Source organism: Diadema antillarum, unplaced genomic scaffold (genome assembly GCF_040938485.1).
Source record: "Diadema antillarum isolate AM-2024a unplaced genomic scaffold, OU_Dant_1.0 seq00001830_RagTag, whole genome shotgun sequence".
NCBI classification, from domain to species: Eukaryota; Metazoa; Echinodermata; class Echinoidea; order Diadematoida; family Diadematidae; genus Diadema; species Diadema antillarum.
The window spans coordinates 77649-88165 of NW_027272503.1; positions in this window are offsets into that span (position 1 = coordinate 77649).

A 10517-nucleotide genomic window follows, 5' to 3' on the forward strand; every position below is an offset into this window, starting at 1 on the left:
ATGTGAATAATGATATTTACACCATCCAGGGCAGTATTTGGCGGACAATTGCTGACAGGAAAGTTTATCTGTAATAACTGACTCTTTAGGCATCCGAAGACAGCAGAAGTGCCACCGCATTAACTGTATTGCAGACGTAATATGTTATAAAAGCATTACCAATTCTTGGTGTATCTAAACCCGTTCTTCAAGAAGATAGTTATTTGGATCTTCGAGAAAGTGCATAGATCTTTCGATTTTGAAGTACAGTCACCTCAACTTTCCGGCGTCATCTAAAATTCAAGAATGTCGTGCACACTCTTTCAATATCCTGAATGTCTGATTCATGTTATTCATAATATCCAATCATATCGTGGTATTGTAATTATCATGGCCTCAAACATTCATGTTCCTTGAAGAATATAAATAAATAAATAAATGAATATATATATATATATATATATATATATATATATATATACATTATTGAGTACTCAACCTAACGCAAGGCATCAATAGCAGTTTTGTATCAGTTACTATTATGAATGAAGATGCATTAGCTTTTCATCAAACTTTTCCCCTTACATGAAGCCTATTCCTAGATGGCATACATTCATTCGCAAGATACACCAAATCACGCGTATAATCGGAATGAAATAATTGCTGGGTACCTTTGAAAATTCTGTCGACAATGTTAGAAGCATAATATTTTGTATCAGCTTTCGGATCGTCAAGATTGCCAGTGAAAGATGTTCTTCGTATAATAAAAAACGCGATTTCCACTGCTAATGTCATTTCAGCTGCATCATTTTATTGTATCTATTACTTTTGCAAGTATGTATCATGTGCAAAGGAATTTAAGATTCATAAATTTGACAATTATAATGGAAGCGCTGATGGTGATTGCATGAAGCGCGTTTGTGTTAAAGGGACATTCCAGACGATTTTCATAATTTCACATCATGTAGTACATAAATCGACAACTCCATGAATAGATTTGTGGAATTTATTGTGGTTCTTGAGCAGAGAAACAATATTTTGAAAAACCTTAAACAAATTACACTGAACAAGGATGATGACATAGGAGGTTCACATATTTCTGAAATGTAGCAGTGTAATTCCATTACAATACCGCTTGCTTGCGAGTTCACCTGTGTTTAATCTATGCATGCCTTCTTCTTTTGTTCTGCTTCCTTGAGCCCCAACTCATACATTCTAATGGTGACTCTGCCATGTAATCATCCTTGTTCATTGCAATTTGTTCTAAATTTTGAAAATATTCTTATTCTTCATCCCAATTATCACAAATTCTGAAACTCTGTTCTTAGTATTACTAATTTATAGTTCTTCAAATGTAAAAATCTGAAAATCATCCGGAGGTCTCCTTTAATGTGTGCGAAAGAATGTGTGATGGTGTTTTAGTGTGTGTTGGGTAGTGTTGGGATTGTGTGATTGTGAGATTGTGTGTGCGTATGTTGTGTACATGTATGTGTGTGTGCGTGTGCGTGTGTTGTGTGAGTGTGTATGTGAGTGATCGTGTGTATGTATGTGTGTGCTTGTATGTTCTGGCGATGGCTGTTCATTTCTATTACAGGTGGTAAAGGCTTTTACCTCGGATGCCTTCTGGTTGGCGCCACAATCATGTCAAACGGACAAAATATTTAACAGCTATTAAAACCATCCGCGTTTTGGGGAGCTTGCAGTCAGTTCAGCAAGTGAATATGGAATTATGCAATAATATTTTCTTCTTATTAAATATTAAAAACGTTTTCAGTTGCTCTGAATAAAGAAAGAATAGGGTTAGGTGTTTGTGTCTGACCAGGGAGGTGTTTTCCACCTCCCTGGTCTCACGTTGGATATTCCGCGTCGCATTAATACCGTGACATGTTTATTTCATAACTATTGTCATTCAAGGACAGCGCACCTACACGACCGTAAAAGGGATTCGTCATGTATCAAACATTTGGACTGCTATTTTCAAATGTATAAAATTGGATAACGATATACATTTATCCCAAAGAGATTTACCGCCCCCCCCCCCTTAAAAAAAAAGACTTTTCATTCCATTGATGCACGGGCGATTTCATACTCAAGGAAGCTCATATCTGTTTTCTCGACATTGGTCGTCTAAAGCGACAGTTCGAGTGGTTTCACATTTAGATTTTGTCTCAAGAACGGCTGAGCGTTATTTCTGCATCGGTCCTCTGCCCGTCTGTACCGAATAAAGCCCGACAACCATGCGATGCAGCTTGAAACTCGTTCAAGCGACCAGGGAATACGAGATACGTTTGTCAATGTGCCTAAAATGTTACTTGTATTGAAAATTTCAGGGTCTTTCCGATTATTCTGATTCCACATTCCTACTTTTTAAGCCTATCTGATTCGATTTGCTACTTTCGCGAATACTCTATGGAATGACCCCGTCAGCTATGAAAATGATCATTCTGCGCGACATCCCGACAGGCGTTTCAATGACAGCGCATCATTATCAAATGAAAATAATTACCCCCCTTTTTTCACCTTGTCAAATTCCAGCATCCAATGTTGATTTTGATAAGCAATGTGTATCAATCCTGTACTAGTAGTTATATCTGCTAAAATACTGGGAGACATTTTGAAGGGATTGACTTTTTGCCATAATTTATCAAAAGAACAGTGCTTGACGAGATTTTTTGTAGGCGGCATGCCAGCTTGGCAATCTAAAAGGGGCTTTCCCACGGACACAACCTTCAGCGTTAAAACACGCACGCACACACACACACACACACACACACACACGCACACACACAATTGGTACCAACATTGAGTGTGAAAAATAATGAAAATATTTTCAGGCGCAAAATTGGTTTTACAGAGTTGTGCACGTTACATTCACTCTCATGTTTGTGTGTTAAATACTATTAGCATTTTTATGTGTATATATGTTTCTGTACATATCGCCGTCATTTATAACAATCTTCTCACAGAACACAGTTACCATAGGGGTACATGCAATGCAACATGAGAACCATTAATAGCGTATTTTCGTTCTCATTTACCATATAGCATAGCAAACATTTCACTTTTAAAAGATTTAATCTCTTCTCTCGCGTCCTCTATATTCTCACCCATCTTTCAACGTGAACAATGCCATCAGCTTTCAGGCCATTATCCACCCGATACCTCATTTGATATCAAAGCAGTTCAATGAATGCATTCAATACAAAGACCTGTGTAGGGCGTGGTTGGTTTATTCATCATTACTTTCTACATCTCACAATCGCTACTACCATCAAGTCCCAGAGGACATATTTTTATGATTTGATGCTGTATTTTTTTATCATGTTATGAATAGTATTCCATAACGTAGAATAAACTCTTCTCTTTCATTTGAAACCTATTTTGGTCAGAAACCATCGTTTACGTCAATTAAAGATGAAGCCCTAAAATGTTAATGCTGTGATTGGCCCTGACATTGACAATGCATTCTGGAAGAAAAGACTTAAATGTTTCGGTCTTATATTCACAAATTTTGTATTTTTTCGGATGAAGTGCAGATTTTATACATTTAGGCAATGTCAATTAATCTTTGTCCATTGTAGGATATGTGGTAAAAATTCATTACTGCCAATTTGACGAGATGATATTTTCTGAATCTATTGTCCCAGGCTGTGATGGTAAACCATGCACTGCTCTCTCCCATTATAGTTACCCATGGATACTGACACTCGCCTTAGCTAAAAAACAAAGTCAGCGTTGATGCAACCTCCCTATATACGGTGCCCCTTAAGGGTACGTCAATAACTGCGGGTCAAGTGCATCTACATTAACGGGCCTCACAAACAATTACAATGTATTATTCTTTACATGCAATGACCTACACGCAATACAGTTTATCATTTTCTTTTACCGGTAAAGAGATACCTGATTGACCTGTCCAGTGTTTTGGCCCTCAGTAGCCTTGACCCGCGGTCCCCATGTCGGTGTGTGGACCATGTACGTCTCTTGAGTATAACTGCATTCCCTATACGCTTCATGATGGTTAAATCTAATCGGAAATGATGGCTAGGTAAATCTGTGGGGTCATCCCTAGAATTGTCATAAATTTGTTCTCTTTCCCCTATACGGGCATTTATACAAGTACATGTTATAATGGATCAAATCATAACTCCTAAGATGACATCTTAGCATTTATTTTATCAGACAGGACTACTTTTTTGATCTTCTCTCTAAACTAGTAGATATCAACACAGCACCTTATAATGCATCTCTGCTTACATTATACAAAGAGATTACACCGAAACCACACCTTGATGACATCAAGTTTTCTACAGTTCCAGTTGTTCAACTTTTAGCGTGAATATAGACACAACTACAACAACAATTGCGCTCTAGAACCTATCCATGGCATTCAGATGGCACATATCGACGCCTAGGCTATGGGGTATGTAGCTCCGAATCATGTGCTTACAGAAATCTTAAAGATACCTCTATACTGTATATAATCCTTTCCGAAAAATAAAAACAAACAAACAAGCCTAGATCCAGCTCATGATCCAGATCATCGCCAGACCTGAATAACATAAGTTTCCTTTAACCACATCGGACTGTTCCTCACAATTTCATCAATATCTGTTTTCAGCTTCTTCTTCTTCTTCTTCTTCTTCTTCTTCTTTTCTAACATTGCCAACAGACGGACAACCCAACAAACGCTGGCAGAAACACAACTACCCTGGCACTGAAACCACCTTATTGGGATGAACTCTTTGGCTTTTTAATACACGCACCAAGATTACATTAAATACAGTGTACGCGGTTCCCCGTTATGCTGATTTACAGACAAGTGAAAGGAATCGCCCCATGTTCTTACAGACTAGGCCTACAACTCTAGTGAGGGATCTGCATTGGCTACGTGTGCCGCAGGATCTCATTTAAAGTTTTGTTGTCTGTCCACAAACACTTAGGGGTCAAGCCCCGAGTAACACTTCTAAAACAGTTAAAATATGTAACTTACAGGCATATCCATAACCTTCGTATTACGTGCAAAGATATTATAACACTACTGCCACAAACCCCATCACGTATAGCAAACGCAGTTCGCTTTGAATAATAAGCAGAGTCCAAAATGTGGCATAACAGGGAGGTGTTAAAAAAGGAGAGACAACTCTTCGTAATTCCTGCAAACACATGCTTTGGTTCAAAGCGTTACAATGGGATGTCTAGCATTCCACTATACGCTTTGAAGTCATGCTCTGCACCGCTCTAGTTGCAAGGCGAAGTTCGGAGACGTAGAACGCATTTCACCTTTCGTTGAATTACAAGCTTTATTTCCCCGTAAAATTTTAAATGAAATACTCGAATGATTAAGAGGAGTTTAGGAAAGAATTCAATATTATAAACATGTATTTCTAGTTTCTTCGTAATGCGCAAATTGAAAGGAAATGAAAATTAGGCTACCTTAAAAACCTAATATTTTTCTATAATGCGCACATTTCCGCATGTTAGTTTTCTATCCTTTAATCTGGGATATTTTGATCTGTCAAATAAAGTACTCCGCTAAAGCGTGCACTAGCGCGCTTTTAAACTATTTGCTGTTAAAATTGTCAGTTTTACACTGCATTTTGATTCGCTGCTCCAATTCAAAGCACCTGATTTCCACCTGTAGTTAAGCGCATAACTTCTCGGCGGTGCCGCGCATGACTTCAAAGGAGAGTAGGAGTTATCTCTCCTTTTCTAACACCTCCCTGGGCATAAAGCACGTCTACAAATAAAAAAGAAAATAAAACGGACACAATCCTACAAACTTTTAAACCAGAATGAAAATTTATATCTTCTCAACAAGGTATCTATAATTGATTGTTTCAAAAAGTAAGTATCAAAGCAAGTTTTGGAAAAAAAAAGAAAAATATCAAACCAATGTAGCACAGTAAGATACATTTTTATCTATAAACGTAGTTTCTTTGCTTTGTGTGTCAGTATCGAAAGATGTTCTTAAGTCATGACAGTGGGATATATTTCCCCTTGTAAAACTATACACGACTGTGTTCGTATAATCGTACGCTCGTGAATTGTTTCGGCTCTCCAATTATAAGCCCATTGAATGGACTATGGCACATTTTAATCAAATAAATCACAATGCGATATCAATTAAAGGTCAACAAAACAACAGAAGTACATGTACTAGTATCAGAAACAGCAGGGTCGCCGTTAAAATACCATTCGCTCTCGACTTACAGTTGCACAAAAACATATAACATCAATACTACACAAACAATCACAATAATGATACTTCTGGGTTTTTTAATACTTTTACTTGATACTTTTCTTTAAAGCGACTTGCGACGCTGATCGCACATGGTTGTAATAAGAACGTGCTTTGCTTTTTACAAAGGGCCCGTACTCTTATTAGATTACACGTGCTTTCTTAGCTGCAAAAAACGTTACTTGAAACATCGCTTCTGAATTACCTTCCTTTCAGTACTGACATACATACACTAACTTGTATAGTATCGGTGTATCACGCGCATTGACAGAATGCTTGCGAAATATATCAGAATCTAATCCCACATACAACTCTACGTGCAGTGAATATTGGCACCTGAGACACAGCAACTTTCAGAGGCTGACACAGATGTGTACTTCATAACGTCATGTGTCATGTGTGTTATGTGGTGTTAGACACACATACATACACACAGCACCTTTATAAGGGAGTTTTCGCTTCAGGACGGGAAGACCGAGAATACGCGGAAGCAATCACCTGTGACAGTCCCCGTACTCGGACTCCCGTCCCCGTATCTAAGCAGTTTCGCTTTCCCGTTAGGATGGAGGCGTGGGGACAAGATCGCTGATTGGCTGGCTGGCTGGCTGGCTCACTCCTGCCCAGCTGCATCGGGACCAAACGCTATTTTGGCCGAATACCGTACTCGTTTTCCCCAGTACGGGACGTTTCTCGGATTTGATCATGCACAGAAGCAAATTTTGCACACGGCACGCTCAAATACCGGCTGCGTCGTGCTTGCGAAAACTCCCTATTGTCATTTTGAGGCAGCAAACCCACTGCGCTACCATTACGTAGAACGTCGCACCCCTTGGACTTGGAGCCAAGTGGTGGTTTGGTGCAGACACGCAAGAACTATTTTGAATCCCTGTTGCATGGGGCGATGGCCACAACTGGAACGAAATTCCGTATCAGCACTTCCGACATACTTCACTTTATTTAAACGCATTTCGACGGTATGCCCACCTCACAAAGTGATCTTGACTGAAATTCAAAATTGCGTTCAAACATTTGGCATAACACCATGAAATATCAACTGACCGTCTTTATGTTACTCAAACAAGAGACGTCATACGTCCCGAAGCGTTTATTCTGATATCTTCAAACAGATTCACCTTTCCTCCTTTATTCAGGTGTAGGAGCTTGAACGAGCGTTTCTATAATGTATATGAAGCTCGCTCGCATAAACAATTCCACATAATGTATGTGAACAATCGAGCGATATAAAGTTGCAAACATATTTCAGCCGCAACTTATTCAAAGCTGAAAGCGTTCGAAGTCGAGCGGACCGACTATAGTGATAATAATAATGATATGGTCTTCTTTATCCAGGGTAGCCTCTTCAATGTTGACATTGTTCTACAAGAGGGCCCTACCATTACAATTACCCCAGCGTTGCTAGGTACCCATTTATACACCTGGGTCGAGAACGGTCTCATATTCAAGTAATGTGCAGATTAATGCTCCGTCACTGACCAGGGACGCTAACCTGGAAGCATTAAACTGCACATTACTTGAATATGAGACCATTCTGAAGCAAATCATTTTCACACAACAATAGATATACAATGAACTCTTGAATGAATCCCATAAGGATTGGAACAATCATCTCCCAGCATTTCCACTGATTCCCACTGATCAGTTACTAGCCTTCCCCTTTAAACATAATTGAAACTTGTCAGAAAAGAACATGATAAAGAGGCTTTTGCTCGCTTAGAATGCGGCACATGTCCTATTTCGATACGGAACAACTTGAAAAACACGACAAATACCACATTAACTTGGATGTGGTAGTCTTCAACACGGGTATCTATAAATGGCTAAAACTGGAAACCACTAGAGACCATTCAGTCAACCATTAACAGCTAAATACATGTTCATCCTCGAGGACCAACTCCATAACCAATGACATATATGACACCTCGCTGACTTCGATTTTTAAAACAAAAGATGACACACACCCTGAAACAGCATGCACGAAAGGGAGTACTTACACAATAAAGGACTATAACAAAAAGAGTATGTCGAATACACAATATCAACAGGATGCTCATAACTACGCGGCTAGTACTCCTACAAACCCTCAACAGCATGTGATGAATATTTTGCTACGGCGCGAGAATGGTCTTTGTTGTGAATTCGCAATACAAAAGGAAAGTTCTGGAATATATCGTCAAGAATTACACAAACAAAGTTGTTGATGAGAAATTCCCCCAACAAAGAGATCGTCAACATGTATAAACGTTCCAATGGAAGCCGGACTCGGAGGAATTGACAAAATCGACAAGCTTCCATTCGGTCAATATTTCAGTCCTTTCCATGTCCGTACTCGAAGGCCAACTCCATAACCAATATCATTTAGGAAAGCACCTAGAAGATTTCAATATATTTGAACAAAACATCCATCCTGAAAGCAATATATTTTTTTCTTTTTTGCTGATGACATACATCCTGAAACAGCAAGAACGGGAGTAATACTACTATAAAAACTATCGCGAAGAGAACATCTCGAATTCACAATAGCAACAAGAAAATAAATGCTTAAACTATTTATAGTATACTCTTACAAATCTTCAACAAGAAGCAATGATTATGTGGCTACATAGTTGTGACCTGGGAATACTCTTTGTAATGAATTCATAAATGAATAAAGAATCTGCTTGAATATCGTCAAAGATGTTATAAACAAAGATTGCTGAAGAGAAAATTAAGGTGCAAAGAGTTCACTAATGTGCACAAAGGTTTCAAGGAAGCCCAGCTCCGTACGAATTGACATAAACGTGCACGTCCAAGTTATATTCACAGCCGCGAGGTGATTCTCATAGTCCTTTTGGTTATCAATGTGGGAAGATTGACACATTCGTAAATGAAAGTGCTGATCTAAAACTTTTACACATCATCACACTTAATTATCATTTGCTCCATGAATACTATTTAAAAGTTACGCTCCTTGTAGAACATAGCCAAAGCAACAAATAAACTGACGAAATGGAATGTCAAAACAATACAACGCAATGCACAGCGCTCTTACAAACTATAAGCTGTTTCAAAGCGCTTCTCATCACATCATCATGATAATAGCGCAGCTGCGATATAACGCAGAATATAATTATCATAATAAAAAGAATATACACTGTAGTGATAACAAATGACGAGTGCGTATGTTAAACCAGAACCTAATTCTCACTGAGAAAAACAAAATCCTAAAGAAAAAAAAATACAAGCAATGCTTTGTGACTAAGCACTGGAAATAAAGGGTGTTACAAAAGGAGATATTATACAGATAGCTGGTTCCATGTTCTGTTTGGTAGGCACAGCAGTGGATTACTGCATTCCAAAATACATGTCAAGTCTGACGTAGGGGGAGCTCCGCAAGAGCAGAATACTATTAATGAACAAACAAAAAACAAACAAACCGAACGTGATACAAGCCCACGTCATCAAAGTATTGACAGTATTTTCATTCCATTGTGGGTTTTTTTTTTCGTTTGTCTATTTTTGTTCTTTGGTGTTTTTTTTTTTTTTTTGGGGGGGGGGGGTTGTGTGTTTTGTGTGTTTTTGTGTTTTTTGTCAGTGGAGAAGAGGGTGCAAACACTTTTGGCAATGCTGCTGGTTTCAACTACATACAGTGATAAAGCTTCGGACTAATATTTAAGTGCTAAGTACTACTATCATCATTTCAATATTCATCATAATCATCATTATCATTATTTACAATCTCCACAATACTACAAACTAAACAACAAATCAAGCATTTAACACTGATAGTCCTGCAACAAATGGTCGCTTCGAGTGTATAACGCACAACTTGTCATAATAATTATGAAAATTCAATAACAGCTTAGTGATGTACATCTGATCCATAGTCCTTACAACATAAACAGGTATTTGCGAAGTGTATTGAAGCAAAAGGTTTAAAGACTCTGCATTTATGATGCATACACAGTATGTAAACAATTGAAATCAAACATGAGTAAAATTTTCATTACCGAAGCGAGACCATTATTATAATGCAACGAGAAAGCAATAGTGTTTTATTAATCCTTGCAATAAACTTTTTGAAATTTAATTGACATTTCTTGCTTGAATGACTCGTCCAAATGTCCCTCCACTCTCAACCATGGTTTCATAGGTCGCGTTTATTCCACGTTTTACATAAATGTTTGAAGCCAAATAAAAAAAAGTAGAGAATCATTGCAAAACAAATGAAACAAGAAAAACAATAATGCAGAAAGTTAGCATCATAAAGTAAACAAGTAAAGATACAAGGTAGTGAATA